This window comes from Macaca nemestrina, chromosome 5 (genome assembly GCF_043159975.1).
Source record: "Macaca nemestrina isolate mMacNem1 chromosome 5, mMacNem.hap1, whole genome shotgun sequence".
In the NCBI taxonomy this organism is placed as follows: Eukaryota; Metazoa; Chordata; class Mammalia; order Primates; family Cercopithecidae; genus Macaca; species Macaca nemestrina.
The window spans coordinates 80099438-80116230 of NC_092129.1; the positions used below are offsets into that span (position 1 = coordinate 80099438).

The 16793-nt window shown below is 41.1% G+C and overlaps 1 protein-coding gene and 1 long non-coding RNA gene across 2 annotated transcripts in view; one reads left to right on the top strand and one right to left on the bottom strand.

Moving 5' to 3' along the window:
* LOC105478777 (PR/SET domain 1) overlaps positions 1–16793 on the bottom strand; it is a 116893-nt gene that overhangs the window by 26130 nt on the left and 73970 nt on the right. The gene's annotated exons all lie outside the window — the stretch shown is intronic.
* On the top strand, positions 1367–15342 carry LOC105478776 (uncharacterized). Its single transcript, XR_985435.3, has 3 exons — positions 1367–2609; positions 5376–5436; positions 14955–15342. It is a non-coding gene; the product is annotated as an uncharacterized lncRNA (long non-coding RNA).

Here is a 16793-nt window from a genome sequence, read left to right on the forward strand (position 1 = left end):
GTTATCTTTATTAATCAGCATTTCTGAGGCAGAGCTCTCTCATTAAAAGTGTTCACAATGGCAGCAAATCATGAATGAGCCAAATAGTTCTGTTCTCAGAAATCCTCATCTATTCCCGTGGATGGCATCATCACAACAGTTCCACCAGCCAATTTTAATTCGGTTTCAGCTATGGGCCAGTTTTTTTCCTCTCCCAGTTCCTGGGTGGACTGGGAATTGCAATGTAGGCAGCCAGATGACTCTATAGGGAAAGGACTATGGTAGAATGAAGGGAAATTGAGTACCGAATCTGGAGACCTGAACTCCACTTGGGGAAAAGTTTTTTTTTTCCTAAGGAAAGGATTTTTTTTCCTCCTAAAGTAAAAAAAAAAAAATGGGATGAAATGTACCCAAGATGAAACATGTTTTCATTTTCTCATTCAACTCCTGCCATACCCAAACAAGGTCAATGACGGGCTAACCACATCAAGAGAATAACGCCCCCCCCACCCTCTTCTTCCTACTCCCTACCCACCCACCCACCCTCACCCCCCACACCCATTTCCCGCTTCCTGTAAGTCAGGCATCTTCATGCTGGTAAACATTTGGGGACCAACTGTAAGCCTGAGCCTGAGAGAGGGGTACTGAGGCTTTGAAGCCCTCCCACATGTCTCAAAGCCAGGCTGAGAACTAGAGGGACACTTGGTTTTTAAACTTTAACAGCCTTTTCAGCTCAAATCACTGGGCTTGGCCTTCTGGCTGCCTTGCTTTTAAAAGCCGGACAAGAAGAGCGAGTATGTGTGTATGAGTGAGAGAGAATATGTGTATGACACATGCTATGTTACAATGCAGTCTGTGTGTGTCATTGGTGTGATATGTGTATGATATGTTTCGATGATGAGTTGAATCAATTTAAAAATAGCACAAGCTTCCTTCTCATGACACAGCTCACCTCCCAAAAACTTCTGACAAACATATTCAGGGCCTAAATATTGGGATGGTGACCTTCGGGGGCTGTTGGATGTTTTGGAATGAGGTCAGTGTTTTGACTTCCTACATAAGGGAAACAAAAATTAAGTAAATTCAAGAACCCAAGTAGAGCGCCCTTCCCTCCCTAGGAATGACACTCTAAGTGTTCTCCTGAGGACTTTATAAAACCCACAGGATGTCCTAGGTCTCAGAGTATTTAAAGAACCACCTGTTTCATTACATCTAAGTATTAATATCTTTTTTAGCCTCCCTTCAGAAAGACAGTTGTATTCTCATCTAATCATTTATATATGGTTTTAAAATTATGTTTTAAACTATTCCTTTATTTCAGCATCTACCAACTTAATAAATGATAATAGCAATACTAATCATTTCCATGTGACTTGTGGGGAAACCAAGGTTTGGGGTTTCCAATATTTGCTTTCCCTTCTAATTATGTTTTTTATCATAGTGAATATTCAGACAGAAGAATTTTAATCTCTGAGAAGTCTGTGGGAAAGAACAGGGGAAGGAAGATTATTTCAGAACCCAGAAGGCACTTCCTAACCTTACAGTTGGTGGGAAAAAAGGAATAATCCTAAAATTAAACTAACCGAAGGCAAAACCTGAACTGTTAACAAGGGAGAAAAAGAGCAACAGGAAACGTGTCCACTCTGAAACTCATCTCTTCTCTTTATTTGGAGAACAGGAGGAGTAGCTTCCACAGAGCAAGACTGTGGGTCAAATGTTTGCTTCTCTCACCTTTCAGTGGGAGGAGAAGCCATTCTGGAAGAGGGGAGGACTCAAGGTGGAAATAAAGGGAATGTCGCCAAGAATAAGATTAGGAAGGACCAGTTGGCTTGAAAATGAAGGTGAAAGGCTTCTCTGGAGGATGAGCAGAACAGCAGCAGAAGACCCAGTGCAGGGAGGAGCAGTCCCCTTGGAACAGGAAAAAGGACCCTACGGTTGTACCTGCCACCGTGTGCTTCCCTGAAATCACAGAATATTAACCAAAGGACGCAGGTGGTTTTATTTAAAATGGGACTGACAATCTTCTCATCCTTTCTAAGGGAAGATCAAGACTGTAGAGGCTTGATTTTTTTCATGCCAAGGTAAGTTAGAAGAGACAGCATCATAAAGGTTAATAGTGAAATCATTTGACCACCTCCAGCCCCCAACTCCCATTCTGCTCCAAAGGGGATTTAGTATCCAATCTAAGTCGAAGACCATATATCCCCTCCAACACTTCATTTTCCTGCTGAGGAAACTGAGGACCAGAGGTCAGGAAGCAGAAAGGGCATCTCTCCCAGACTCTTTTTTGGTAATTGGATCTTACATACAACTGTGAACCTGGGAAATGCCAGCCCACAAGCAGGGCTGCATCTCAGGGAGCAAAACCACAACTTGGCTCTCAGATTTCCAGCCAAGCTCAGGGTTCTATATTGGATCCTAAGCACCTACTGGACCTAAGGTACACATGGGTTTGAAAAGGAGGAGGAGGGGGCTGCGCTTATTGGAGAACCTTTTAAATGTTAAACCGGTGGTGACACCAGAAGAAATTCAACCCGCCTAAACCGAATTCAGTGCCAGAGTTTGGAAGAAGACGTGACTGTCCTTCACCTCTACCCACCTGAGAGGTGGACAGGAAAGAGAAGGCAAAGGTAAGACAGTAACAAACCTCATTTAATAGACACCTTATCTTTTGAACAACTCTCTAATGTTGACTAAGGAAAAGCTGGGAAACCTTCTAACATGAAGATAGCCTGGAGATCCAGAAGCCATTGGCCCTGACTTATCTGTTCTCCATCTACAGCCCATTGTTTCCTCCAAGCACGCACCCCGGGGAAGCAGGGCAAAGGAGTTAATGTTCAATAGGCATCCGCTCCCTTAAGGTGCACCTCTGGGGGACTGAAGGGCAACCCTGCCTTACCCTAGAATGGGACCAAACACAGGGGAGGAGCGGTTTGGTGCTTTTCAGGCAGGATCCCCACAGCTTCTTTTAAGAGAACAGGCACTGCCTTTAGGAGAGATAATCCCACAATGGATGCCCATTAAAAGTATTAGGATGTGTACTGCCACCATGATCCCTGGGAGGAGAGCTCTGTCCTGACAATAGACAATTAAAGCTGATAAATCCAAGCTACTTGTTGCTGTTCTAATTCCTTCTAATTGTATGCTACTTGTGCCTGGCTCTCGCATTCAGGGATGAAGCAAGCTACTCTAATCTCCAAAGTACCTGACCTACTTCCTACAGGATCTTTTCAGCATTCTTTTCTTCCCATCTGGACCTTTTCTCCTCTTCTCCTTCTCCCTTCTTCCTCATAGATTGAGGGGAGGAGAAGGAAGGATGCTGGGGGCTGGGTGGAGAGCGTGGAACAGAAGGTTGAGTCCAAATCAATGACTCTGGGGCCTCAGACAGTTCACTAATCGGTTAACAGCTAATCATGCTCACGGGCACATCAGTGATTAAACTGCACTTTGCATTAGGCTCAACAAGTGGCACGAGGCACACTTAGGCTCCAACTGCTAGATCACTGCTAGCTGCCAAATCTGCATGTGCTTATGTGTGGGGAGTGCATGCCTCACTGATTCATTTGTAGCTGACATCTCACTAATTACGCTGCCACCACAAGCTAGGCAGAGTAAAGCATTCATTCTCACCCAACACTCCAAAGGATATAATTCTATCTAAACAACAGAGCTTTAAATGCCAGTTTGGTGCCTGCCTGCATGTGCTCTCCTTCCAGAATCTCCTAGAATGCATGAAAGGAGCAAAATCATCTTTGTAATTCAATCTTGGCCCCTGGGTGTATTTTTAATGCTGAAAAATCTTTATAGAGCTATCTCTTCCTACTCTTCCCTGCTCAATAGCCTAAAGAGTGGTTAATGATCTGTGCTTTTAAAATACAATACTGGAATTAACAATTCCAACCATCATGAATCACGTGTTGGGTTTTTCGTTTGTTTGTTTTGAGAGAGTTTTGCTCTGTCACCCAGGCTGAAATGCAATGGGGCGATCCCTGCTCACTACCCTCCACCTCCTGGCTTCAAGCAATTCTTGTGCCTCAGCCTCCAGAGTAGCTGGAATTAAAGGCATGTGCCACCACGCCTGGCTAATTTTTGTATTTTTAGTAGAGATGTGGTTTCACCATGTTGGCCAGGTTGGTCTCGAACTCCTGGCCTCAAGTGATCTGCCTGCCTCAGCTTCCCAAAGTGCTGGGATTACAGGTATGAGTCACTGCACCCTGCTGTGTTGATTTTCTTTTAAAATAAATCCTTGTGTTTCAGAAATACAAGATACAATATTCATCAATGAAATTATATGCTTTCTGGTCTTTGCCTCAAAATCACTGGGTGGGGTGGGGATAGATGAAACAACCTAGGTCTTAAGTTGGTAATTGTTGAACTGGGTACTGAGTGCATTATACCATTCTCTTCAGTTATTTTTTTTTCCTCACTGATCCTTGTTTTAACAGTTTTTTTAAATGTTAAAAATAATAGACCACGCATGGTGGCTCACCCCTGTAATCCCAGCACTTTCAGAGGCCGAGGCAGGTGGATGACCTAAGTCAGGAGTTTGAGACCAGCCTGGCCAACATGGTGAAACCCTGTCTCTACTAAAAATACGAAAATTAGCCGGGGGTGGTGGCAGACTCTTGTAGTCCCAGCCACTCGGGAGGCTGAGACACGAGAATCGCTTGAACCCGAGAGGCGGAAGTTGCAGTGAGCTGATATCGTACCACTGCACTCTAGCCTAGGCGACAGAGTAAGACTCCATCTCAAAATAATAATGACAATAATTTTTTAAAAATAAAACTTTAACTTCCAGAGACCCCAAATGATCTACTCAAGGCCCTCACGCTGTTTCATTTATTTTATTTCTTTTCTGAGACAGGGTCTCACTCTGTCACATAAGCTGGAGTGCAGTGGCACAATCATGGCTCACCATAGCCTCCCGGGTTCAGGTGATCCTCTTGAGTAGCTAGGACTAGAGGCACCCACTACCACGCCCAGCTAATTTTTGTATTTTTTGATAGAGACAGGGTTTCGCCATGTCGCCCAGGCTGGTCTTAAACTCTTGGGCTCAAGTGATCTGCCCGCCTCGGCCTCCCAGTGTTGGGATTACAGGCGTGAGCCACTGTGCCCAGCCATGCTGTTTAACTTAAGTTTATTCCCTTTGCATGAATGTGAATGAATGTTTTCAAAAGTATTGATACAACACAAAGAAGGCATCTGGCTGCTATCCTGCTCCATCAAAAGAAGCTGTCTCTGGGATTGCAGTCATTTTGGGGGACATGTTTTTTCAGTGTTCCCCAAATGTAAGGCACTTTCAGGGTGTCAAAAATATGACAGCAGTCACTCAGTAGGTTTAATTTAGCCCTTCTGAGGAAATTGTAAACTGGGTGTCATTTTATTCAATTTTACAGAGATCCCACCAGGAAAAGATTAAGAGCTTATTTTGGACTGAAAATTTATGTGTTCCAGGAGGTAAGACTCGCAGTCATCCGAATCTGTTCCTGAGCAATGCACCCTCCTCTAGACAGAGAGACTAGAAATACAAATTTACCGTGCTCACTTTTTCTCTACGGTAGTCTGAGCAAGCCACTGGCAGCACCCAGCAGGGACTCAGCTGATAAACGGTGTCAAACACAAACCATTTGTCAACTCCCAAGAGAGGAGAACAAGCTGAAAGATGGACGCAGGAAGTAGATTTATCTGGAGCAACACATTAACTAGTATAAATACCAGTGAAAAAAGTAAACACATTTACCGAGCAAGAAAGATCTCATCACAGTTACCTCACTGCTTAACTCAATGTTCTCCCAAAGCTTTCCCCTCCTCAGACAAGGGACACCCATTTGTCTTGATGTTCTGTGCAGAAGATATTTAAACAAATCAAAGATTTATTTCCTTATTGACCTCTGTTTCATTAACAACTAGTTTACATTAATAGAAAAAGTTTCTGCCAGACAAAGAAAAGGTTTCTCCAGTGACGATATTCCCCCATTCTTTAGAAGATAGGTTTTCCAAAATGCCATTAGGAATGAAAACACAGCATGTGAAATTATCCTTCTAACTGTTATGTATATTAAACATTCATTCATATGACTTCAGACATTCGTGGAAACATTTTTAATTTCAGAAGTCCCAAAAAGCAAAGATACAGCCAAGAAGTCCACATACAGTCCTGGTTTATTGAAGTACATGTATTGCTAACAGAGTTGCTGGGTAATGGTGACAGTGCTAGGCATGGCCCCAGACACCTGGCTTCCAGTTCAGGCAGTGTTGATGGAAAACAGGGAGCCTTGGGCTCCATTTCCTCATGTATACCACTGTTTTGCTCATGCTCTAACTGTGATTCATTCTCCTAGACAATGATCTGTCTCTGTGGTCTTCTACCCACTGGGCTATGCATAATCCTAGGCATCTTTGAAAACCCAGCCCTTAGCACAGAGCCTGGCGGTGTGTTCGATGTGTGCTGAATGAATCAATTAAAATGGTTCTCAGCTCCCACCTGTGAAGGGAGCACTGTAGTGAGCTCTGAATGTACTTTCTCTTTTTCTAGAGAAAATAAGACTGCCGCTCAGCCCTTGTTTATGGGACTTCGAAAAACATGTTCCAGGGCAGGAGCCACAGACATTAAGATGTTCATGTTTATGGGAATGGGAAGAACTTATCTCTGACAACAGCATTTGAAAATCAGTTCATCCACTAAAAACAAATGTAATAGATTTTCCAAGTGAAAGTGATTTACACAGTTCTTGTGGGGTCTGCTTTTGTCCACTCAGCCATCTGCACTGGACTTCTTCCTAAAATTTTCTCCTGCCAGTCTTAGGGCCTTCCTCCCCTTCACGGAAAGCCACTCCACCCACAGTAATTAGGTTTAACTAGAGCAATTAACAAAACAAACTCCTTGTTGCTTAGTGGGCTGATAGAATTCTGATTGCAAAATTGTTTTAGGATGTGCAGAGTAGTTTAAAACAAAGATAAATAAGTTATGCAACCATTTTGCATATATCCATTTGTTTGTGTGTAGGGAACAGTTGTACATCTTAAGTAATATAGCCTAAAATTACATTACATTTTACTAAGCAGTATGCCTTCCTCATATAATACTAATTCAGATCTAATAAATTTAAATCGGGATTATTTTTTCTAGTGCTACATAGTTTTAAATTATTCAGAGAAAAAATGCTTCTTTTTTCTGTTAATAAAGTAACAGCTTACATGTTTTTTAAAAGACCGATGTAACATAACACCATCCAATTCCCCAAAAGCCTTCTCCACAAAATACTACGATTTCAAATCTAGTTTTTACAGGCACTATCACTCCAAATTCTTTCTGTATACAAAATTTAATACAATTCCATTATTTTACTGATTCTTCAATCTTAGTGCCACCTAAGAGTTCAATCATGTATTTAGAGTTTTATATACTTTGATTTTACCAGGCTGGGTGTGGTGGTTCACCCCTGTAATGCCAGCACTTTGGGATGTCATATTTCAAGAGGCAAAGGTGGGTGGATCCCTTGAGTCCAGGAGTTTGAGATCAGCCTGAGTGACATGGCAAAACCCCGTCTCTACAAAAATATAAAAATTAGCCAAGTGTAGTGGCGCATACTTGTAGTCCCAGCTACTCGGGAGGCTGAGGCTGGAGGATGGCTTGAACCTGGGAGGTGGAGGTTACAGTGAGCAGAGGTTGTGCCATTGCACTCCAGGCTGGGCAACAGAGCCAGACCCTGTCTCAAAAAAAAAAAAAAAAATTTTTTTTTTTTTTTAAAATTTTACCGGTAGTGATTTTTATTATGGTTTTATACCAACTTCCTTGATTTTGGAACAAGAGTATGGTGATGAAAATTAATCTTACTAGCTGTGTGCAGTGCTGCGTGCCTGTAGTACCAGCTACTCTGGAGGCTGAGGCAGGAGGATCACTTGAGCCCAGGAATTCTAGACCAGCCTGAGCAACATAGCAAGACTCCAGCTCTTAAAAAAGAAGAGAAAGAAAAAGAAGCTTGCTGCAACTTTCCCTGAAAAGGGAAAGTCTGCATTCTATTAAAAGTATAGTCTTCTTTCGACTAGGATTCCTGATAAGCATCTGATGGTGATAAATTGTATGTGAAAAAATGAGGGTAATCCTATAGGAAAACAAACACAATAGCCCCTGAAGGCCAGGGAAGAGATGATCAGAACCAGGGACATTTTATGGTTAATACAAGGCTATGTAAAGCTTTTTAAAAATGTCTTGGATTTCTCAAGAAGCTACTGCTATTACATATTAATGTTCTTATTCTGAATGCCATAGATCACCAGAATAAAAATACCATTGTCTCAAAATATATAGAATTAGTTAAGAATCAGAACTAAAACCATGGCTAAAATATTACTTCAGCTCCCAGAAATCTAATTTAATATAGGAAAATGAGGATTTTTGAAAATTGTTTGTTTTGGAAACAAAGCCACTAAAGGTAATAATAGACTGTCCTTACTTTAAATACGGCTCAGCCGGGCGCAGTGGCTCACGCTTGTAATCCTAGCACTTTGGGAGGCCAAGGCAGGCAGATCACGAGGTCAGGAGATGGAGACCACGGTGAAACCTTGTCTCTACTAAAAATACAAAAATTAGCCGGGCGTGGTGGCAGGCGCCTGTATTCCCAGCTATTTGGGAGGCTGAGGCAGCAGAATGGTGTGAACCTGGGAGGCAGAGCTTGCAGTGAGCCAAGATCGCGCCACTGCACTCCAGCCTGAGAGACAGAGCGAGACTCCATCTCAAAAAAAAAAAAAAGAAAAAAAATATGGCTCGATTCATAAAAACACGGTCTTAGAGAAAATTTCAAAATATAAGGTACGTTGATATGTTAAGAAATATTGATAACACAAATCAAGTTGTGCTATGATAATAAAAAAAAATTTCCCCCCCAATTTGGTCAATAGTCAGCATGGTTGATGCTTTCTTATCCAACGCAATTGGGACCAATAGTTTTTAAATTATACAAACAGTTAAGTTAGAGCTTCTTTAAAATGATGACTATTAACCTTAAACATTATACAGTATTGGAAACAATATGTCAACTCTCCTATCTTTGATGCAGGACCAAGGCCTCGGATCACTGCAATCTCCGCCTCCCAGGTTCAAGCGATTCTCATGCCTCCGCCTCTTGAGTAGCTGGGATTACAGGCGTGTGCCAACATGCCTGGCTAATTTCGTATTTTTAGTAGATATGGGGTTTCACCATGTTGACCAGGCTGGTCTTGAACCCTGGCCTCAAGCGATCCGCCTGCCTCGGCCTCCCAGAGTGGTGGGATCACAGGGGTAAGCCACTGCACCAGGCCTCTCTGGTATTTATATCCCCTCTCGTCCCCCACCCCAATATTCTATAGTTGTTTCATCTATTTCAATTATAGCATTTTTCAACTGTATTTACCAAGCGTCTCCAAAGAGTTCTACTTGTTTTTAATGGAAACAACTCTTAATACTTATACGTCATTGATTTATATAATATTTAATTAAGTTACATAATTATAACTAGCATTGTCTAGTTTGGGAACAAATGCAAACAACCCTTGGGAAACATGCAAATCAGAAAATGCAATGATCAAACATACATGAGTAATGTATTTTAAAATCATTATACAACATGCTGTGAGCAACTGGCAACTTGAGTGGGAAGTCCACAAGTGTTTGGTACACGGGAAATTACAATCCCTAGAAACTGTATTTCTTAATTTCATAAAGGAAGAAATTGACTCTCAGGGAAAGTAATTTTCTTTTGGTCACTCAGTTATGACTATAGGCCTACAACATTTCATCTGCAATTCCAAAATCCAAAAAGCTCTGGAAATGGAATGTTGTTTCACTTTTTATTTCCACTGCCATAGACCAACTTTAACCACTAAGATACTATAGTGGCCTTGTAATTACCTTCTCCATTTTCAGTTTCACTCCTTTGCAATTTTCATCATCACCACTGCCACCAGAATTATCACTCTGAATTACAGCCTTCCCATGGTCCTTCCCTCCCCCAAAATTTTGCATGGCTCCCACGGATGCTGACCAGAGGCTGTCTGTAGTCTTTGTCTCCACTCATGTGGATCATGTTTTCTGCTGCAGAAACCCTAACATTTGAATAAGAACACCTCACTGAGGGTATATGCTTCAATATCACCTCTCTAACATTTGAAAAATTCTGAATCCAAAGTCACACCTGGCCTCTGAGGAATGCAGATGAGGATGTGGGACCTGCATCTGTGTCAATACTATAGCCAGGCCTCCCTCCTCATTGGTCACTGGGCCTGGGATTCCATGTACAGTGACTGATCATGATTCTAACAAATACACTTGTTGAAATCAGTTACTAAATTGTGATCTTTTCTCTTTTCACATAAATTTTAAAAATCACAAATAATGTTTAAACAATAAATACTTAGCCACATATTACCTAGGCAAAGCAATAAATAAATACACTAGTTCCTTCACGCTGTCCAGCAGACCAGAGAACATAGACAGTAAATGGCTTAATCATTATTCAGAACATTTTTTAAATTGAAGAAATAATATGATATATGATGATACAGCATTGCCCTTAATACCTAATCAAAAGGAAATTGAGGCCGGGTGCTGTGGCTCATGCCTATAATCCTAGCACTTTGGGAGGCCGAGGTGAGTGGATCGCCCGAGGTCAGGAGTTCGAAACCAGCCTAGCCAAAATAATGAAACCCTGTCTCTACTAGAAATACAAAAATTAGCCGGGCACGGTAGTGGGCACCTATAATCCCAGCTACTCAGGAGGCTGAAGCAGAAGAATAAACCCAGGAGGTGGAGGTTGCAGTGGGCCGAGATTACACCATTGCACTCCAGCCTGGGCAACAGAGTGAGACTCTGTCTCAAAAAAAAAAAAAAAAGAGGAAATTGAGAGATACTCTGGGTTTAGAGTGATATACATGCACACAGGCAAACGAATTCATTTGTCACCAGGATTTGGACATTTGTCTCCTGTTAATTGCCACATGGTGAAGAGCAGGGCCAGCAGCCAGTTCTCATCCCTTCTACTACTCCCTTGTGACATCATTACTTCCCCTTCCTCAGCCCACCAGAGTCAAATCTGTACACACCATAGGCCATGTCTGCCGGGGAAGCTCAAAAGCCAGCCGGCATAAGGTTCCCTTCAAAGCACCCCTGGAAGCTGTGTGGGATGAGGAGTATTGAAACCATCCTCTTTCCAGAGAACAGCTCAATCCACCACGTCGTGTTTCTGTTCTCATTTACCCAGGGCTCACGATGTAGATGGTTAGAAGGTTGCCCTGCAGCTCCCCCACACAGGGGGCATCACAGACAGCAGGCGAAGCCACATATACATCCAGGCAGAGCCTCCCAATGCGACGCTGAAATCCAGATATCCGGGTCTTGAGTTTTATTCAGACTGGGTTATAGAGAAAAGACTGTGGCACTAATTAATTGTGGGAAGGAAGAGGGAATTATTCTTTCTCTCTCTATTCTTCCCTTCTTCTATTGCTCCCCCTTCTATAACAGATAATAGAAGAGTTGTGCTTGGGGAATATGAGATACTTTAGTCTCAGGTGAGGCACAACCAATTGCATGCTGCACTTCAGTGTAGAGAGGACAAGGAAGGTCGTGATTCCCAGAGCTACCTCATTTGCGATCTGGAATTCTGCTTAAGATGTACATATTACACCCCAAAATAGCCCTAAAAAACAATGTCCAGATTCAATTAGTTGTTGCTGTCTTTTAGAATGTGAATTTTTTTCCTTACTTCTCTCCTCTTTTCCTGCCCCCAGTGAAACAGCTAAGTATGAGGGACATCTTTTCCTCACCATAGGTAAAGAAGATAAATGTCTATGACTTGGTGTAAACACAACTGCAAAAGCCCAGCCAAGGGCATCAGAAAATGGAACACATTGATAGTAGGTCATTAAAATATGCCCCATGAAATCTTTCAGTAGTCCCCAAACTTTGCTGCACACTAGAATACCCTGGGGAACTTTAAAATATCCTGATGTCCAAGTTGCATCTCAAATCAATTAATGAACCTTGAGAATGCTGGGGTGGGAGCCAGGCACCACTATTTTTCAAAGTTCCTCAAGTGGTTCCAATGTGCTGTCAAGTTTGGGAACCACTGCCTTAATCAGATGCCAACCTTTTAGATGATATCTACACTTAAAATATTGTCTTCCTTAACTCTCACCCACCCTCCCTCCCAAGCAAAGAAAATATACTGTGGTTTGGAACATTCCCAGGAATGGCATCTGAATATATGGCTTGGACTGATACCACATAACACACAATCTGCCTCTGAGATTAACAAAGAACTGGGGTAATGAGGCCAAGGACCTGAGTTTTGTACTCAGAGCGGTCACTTACGCTGGTTTGGGTCTGTGGCCACAGATTGTGCTCCTGATTCCAGTTATGAGTGAATACTGTGGCTTGGAAAGGAAACCACCAGTAAATGTATGGATGGGTACAGCAATGCAATATCCAATACCAGAAAATCATTGCAAAATCAACAGGAAGTGGATCAGTATTGTTATCTTTCTGTATTAATTTTTATTGGAGATACATGTATGTCTGAGACAGGGTTTCACCATGTTGGCCAGGCTGGTCTCAAACTCCTGACCTCAAATGATCTATCTGCCTTGGCCTCCTAAAGTGCCGGGATTACAGGCATAAGCCACTGCACCAGGCCAGTAAGATGCATTCTTAATGTAGATGGTTCAAACATGTCATTAAAAATCATGGTTGTTCAAAGAAACAGTCTGGAAGATTGCCTCCAGAATAAATATTTGAAAGTAGCAAAGCCAATCTTTGGGGTATGGCATGGTGCCTAGCACACAGTCAGAGCCCAATATGTTTGTCAAATGCACAAAAGATAGAAGCAGTATGCCACAGGGTTACTATTCAAATATTAACAATACTACCAATATTTACATAGAGGAAAATATAAAGAGATGGAAATTCTCGAAATTTTAGGTTAAATTTAAATGTCTAGATATTTACAAACTATACTTTGTTGGTATAACTTTTCTGAAAAGAAATTTAGCTATATCTACCAAGAGCCTTAGAGATTTATAACCTTTGACCAAATGATTATACTTATGGAAATATATCCACAGGGAAATAATTCGAGCAAAGTTATATAAGCATATTAGTTACAATGTTATGTACAATTATGACAAACTAGAAACAACCTGAATATTCAAATTTATAGAAATTATCAAATAGATTGTAATAAGGCCAACATAATATAAGATTATTCAGGAATTTAAAAAGTTTAAAATGAGATATGAAAGAATGCTTGAGATAAGTCCCTGGATAAAAAAAAAGCAGATACAAAAGTGTACTATAATTTCATTTGTAATTCTTGCAATGACTAAAAATGTGCTATCGTTTATGTAAAAGAAAACATCTAAAACAGTTAGAAGGGGGTATCTGAAATGTTGATTCCAAATTCTATTCCTCTAATTAGTCTTAATGAAGTCAGCAGTTTTGTCATAAATTTCAATTAACTATAATCCCCATCTGACACAAACCCACTAGTCCATATGTTAGGTCTCTCAGTTGACCAAATGTAACAGCCTTTGAAAATTGATTTAGCTAAAAAACATGCAACAGACACAAATGACAGCCACTGAGGAAATCTGAAAAGATAATCACCAAAAACAAATTGTGGGAGAAGTGGTGGATGGGGAGAGGGAAGAATTGCATTAAATCTATTTCCCAATTTTCCCCTTCCTTCTAGCATAAATTAACACAGTCACTGGCCACAAATAATGGAGAGACTTTTTTTTAAGGTGAAAAACGCACACACAGGGTATTGGAGACCATCCTCATTTCCCATTCTCCCCACTGAAGCAACCTCTTCCACTAAAGTCAGGCAACCAGTTAACAGTAGAGCACACGAGAGTGCATTTTTTATCCAGCAGAAATATTTAGCTTGGCTGACTGCCAGGGAATGCTGGAAGAACAGACTGTATTAGGGGATTTACCTTCCACGTGTTTGGCACGTGTCATTCGGAGTATCTGAGAAGCTCGTCTGTCTTTCTCCATGGTATCTGAGCAGTGGAAAGGGCTGCCAAACCATAGAAGGGTGAGGAGATGCTGTCATCTAAATCTTCAAATCCAGCACCTTTCTCAGATTCCAGTTTGCTTTCTTTCCATGATTGTTACAACTATAAAAGGACTTTCCAGGTATCTATTGCTGTTGAAAGGAAAAAGCCCATAATATCTTTCCTAGGTGCTAAAGATGCTTTCATTTATTAACTCTTAACACCACTTTGGAGCTGCATAAGTCTACGAACAATTTGGATAACTTTGATTTTTTTTTTTAAAGCTCTGTGTCATCAGGCAATTTTAGCATCTTCATATATGGTTTCATCAAGAACTGATGTTTTATTTATTTTAAACCTAGACATTATTGGGAGTCATATATAATCAAGTTACAGAATTTGTTCTCAACTCTATGTGTTTTAAGTTTTTTTAATTGATTGGACTCTGTGCTAAGCTACTAAACAGTGGTTTAAGCAGAGGTCGCAGTGAGCCGAGATTACACCATTGCACTTCAGCCTGGGCAACAAGAGCGAAACTCCATCTCAAAAAAAAAGACTTCGTAGACTGTAGATGCCAGAAGGGTCCTTACAGAAGCCCTTTATTTTACAGGAGAGGCAAAGTGACCATCCGAAGGTGATGGCTAGTGGTAGTCAAGCTGATGGCCAATGCGAGGTCTATCCCCACAACTTGGTGTGCTTTGTGCAACCCCACACCACTAGATAGACCATCAGGCACAAAGACGGGTGAATGACAGGGAGTCACCTGCAGCTGAAGAAGGCTCTGCCCCTGGCTAACCTAACAACAGCCTCCAAACAGAGAATGTTCGTAGCCCAAATTCCTAAAGAAGTTGCCTCTTTTCAACAAATTAGGGAAGGTAACATAATTTCCTTATGTGGGGAAAGAAAAATGCCTGCATGTCCTCTTTTCTTTGCAGATGACTTTGCAGATGACATGATGCTGTCACTGTAGAGTTGAAAAGGTCACTTCCGAAGAGTGCACTGTGTGTCCAGGCAAGGATGCCCATCTCTTGACCCAGAACCCCAGCTCAATACAGCTTGTGGTAACAACGTTCCTGTGTATGACTGCGGATGGTAGAAGGAGAATTTAACCATGCTTTTGGAAAGTGCATGAGTTAAAGTGGGAGAGGTTTCTATAAATACAAATTTAAATGAATAGTTTACAAGACACTATATGTGAAAAGGAAGGAAGGAGAATATACATATTGCACACGGATAAACATATGGAAAGCTACACAAGAAGCTGAGAACAGTTGCTCCTCTGAGTAGAAGAACAGGGTGGGCTAGGCACTGTGGCTTATACCTGTAATCCCAGGACTTTGGGAGGCCAAGGCAGGTGGATCACCTGAGGTCAGGAGTTTGAAACCAGCCTGACCAACATGGTGAAACGCTGTCTCTACTAAAAATACAAAAATTAGCTGGGTGTCGTGGCATCTGCCTGTAATCCCAGCTACCAGGAGACTGAGGCAGGAGAATCGCTTGAACCCAGGAGGCAGAGGTTGCAGTGAGCCAAGATCACACCATTGCACTTCAGCCTGGGCAACAAGAGCGAAACTCCATCTCAAAAAAAAAAAAAAAAAAAAAAAAAAAAAAAAAAAAAAAAAAGAACAAGGTGGCTGGATCGTGTGTATACTTTTTACTGTATACTGTATACCTGTTGGCACCTTTAGAATTCTGAACAATGTGAGTATATTTACCTATGCAAAATAAATATAATTTAGATAAATTATATACAAACTGCTTTGAATTTTTTAAAAATAATAAGATGTTGCTGAAGATACTCTAAATTTTTACCAAATGTACATTTTTTTATTGTGGTTAAAAAATATATAAAACAGAAATTTACCACTTTAATCATTTTAAAGCATACAACTCAGTAGTAGTAATTGCAGTCACACTGTTATGCAGCCATCATCACTATTCCCAAAACTTTTTCATCACTCAAAACAGAAACTCTGATCCGTCCTATTAAGCAATAATTCCCCATTCCTCCCTTTCCCCGGCCCCTGGTAACCTCTATTCTACCTTCTGTCTCTGATTCTGCCCTTTCTAGGTACCTCAAACAAGTGGAATCATACAGTATTGGAACTTTTGTGTCTGGCTTATTTTACTTAGCACAGTGTCTTCAGGGTTCATCCACATGTAGCATGTATCAGCACTTCAGTCCTTTTGATGGCTTATATTGCATCTTGATTCTCCATTCTTCTGTTGAGGGACACATGGATTGCTTCCACCTTTTGGCTATTGTGAATAATGCTGCTATGAACACTGGCATATAAGTATCTGAGTCCTTGTTGTCAATTCTTTTGGGTATATATCTAGTAGTAGAATTGCTGTAATATGGTAATTCTATATTTAGCTTTTTAAGGAAACCCAACATCATACATTTAAACATAGATATTACATTTACAGGAATTTATTCCAGGGAAGTAACTGAATGCAACCAGAGAATTATCCTGAAGTTTTTGCCTATAAGGACTGTTTATAATATTGAAAAACTGGAAACAAGCCAAATGATTAACAATGTAGACTCGGTTAAATGTCTTATTTATGCAAGCAAATTCTATGAGGCTGTTTGTAATGGTGGTGAAGAGAATTGGCTCTGAGGTCATCCCGCCTGGGTTAAGATCTTGGCTCTACTATTTACATGCTGTGTGACTTTAGCCAAGTTAATTACCTTCCCTACATCTCTCATTCTTCATCAGCAAAATGGAGATAACAATAGCACTAAGTTCACTGGGAGCTTGTGAAGACTAAATCACTTAATA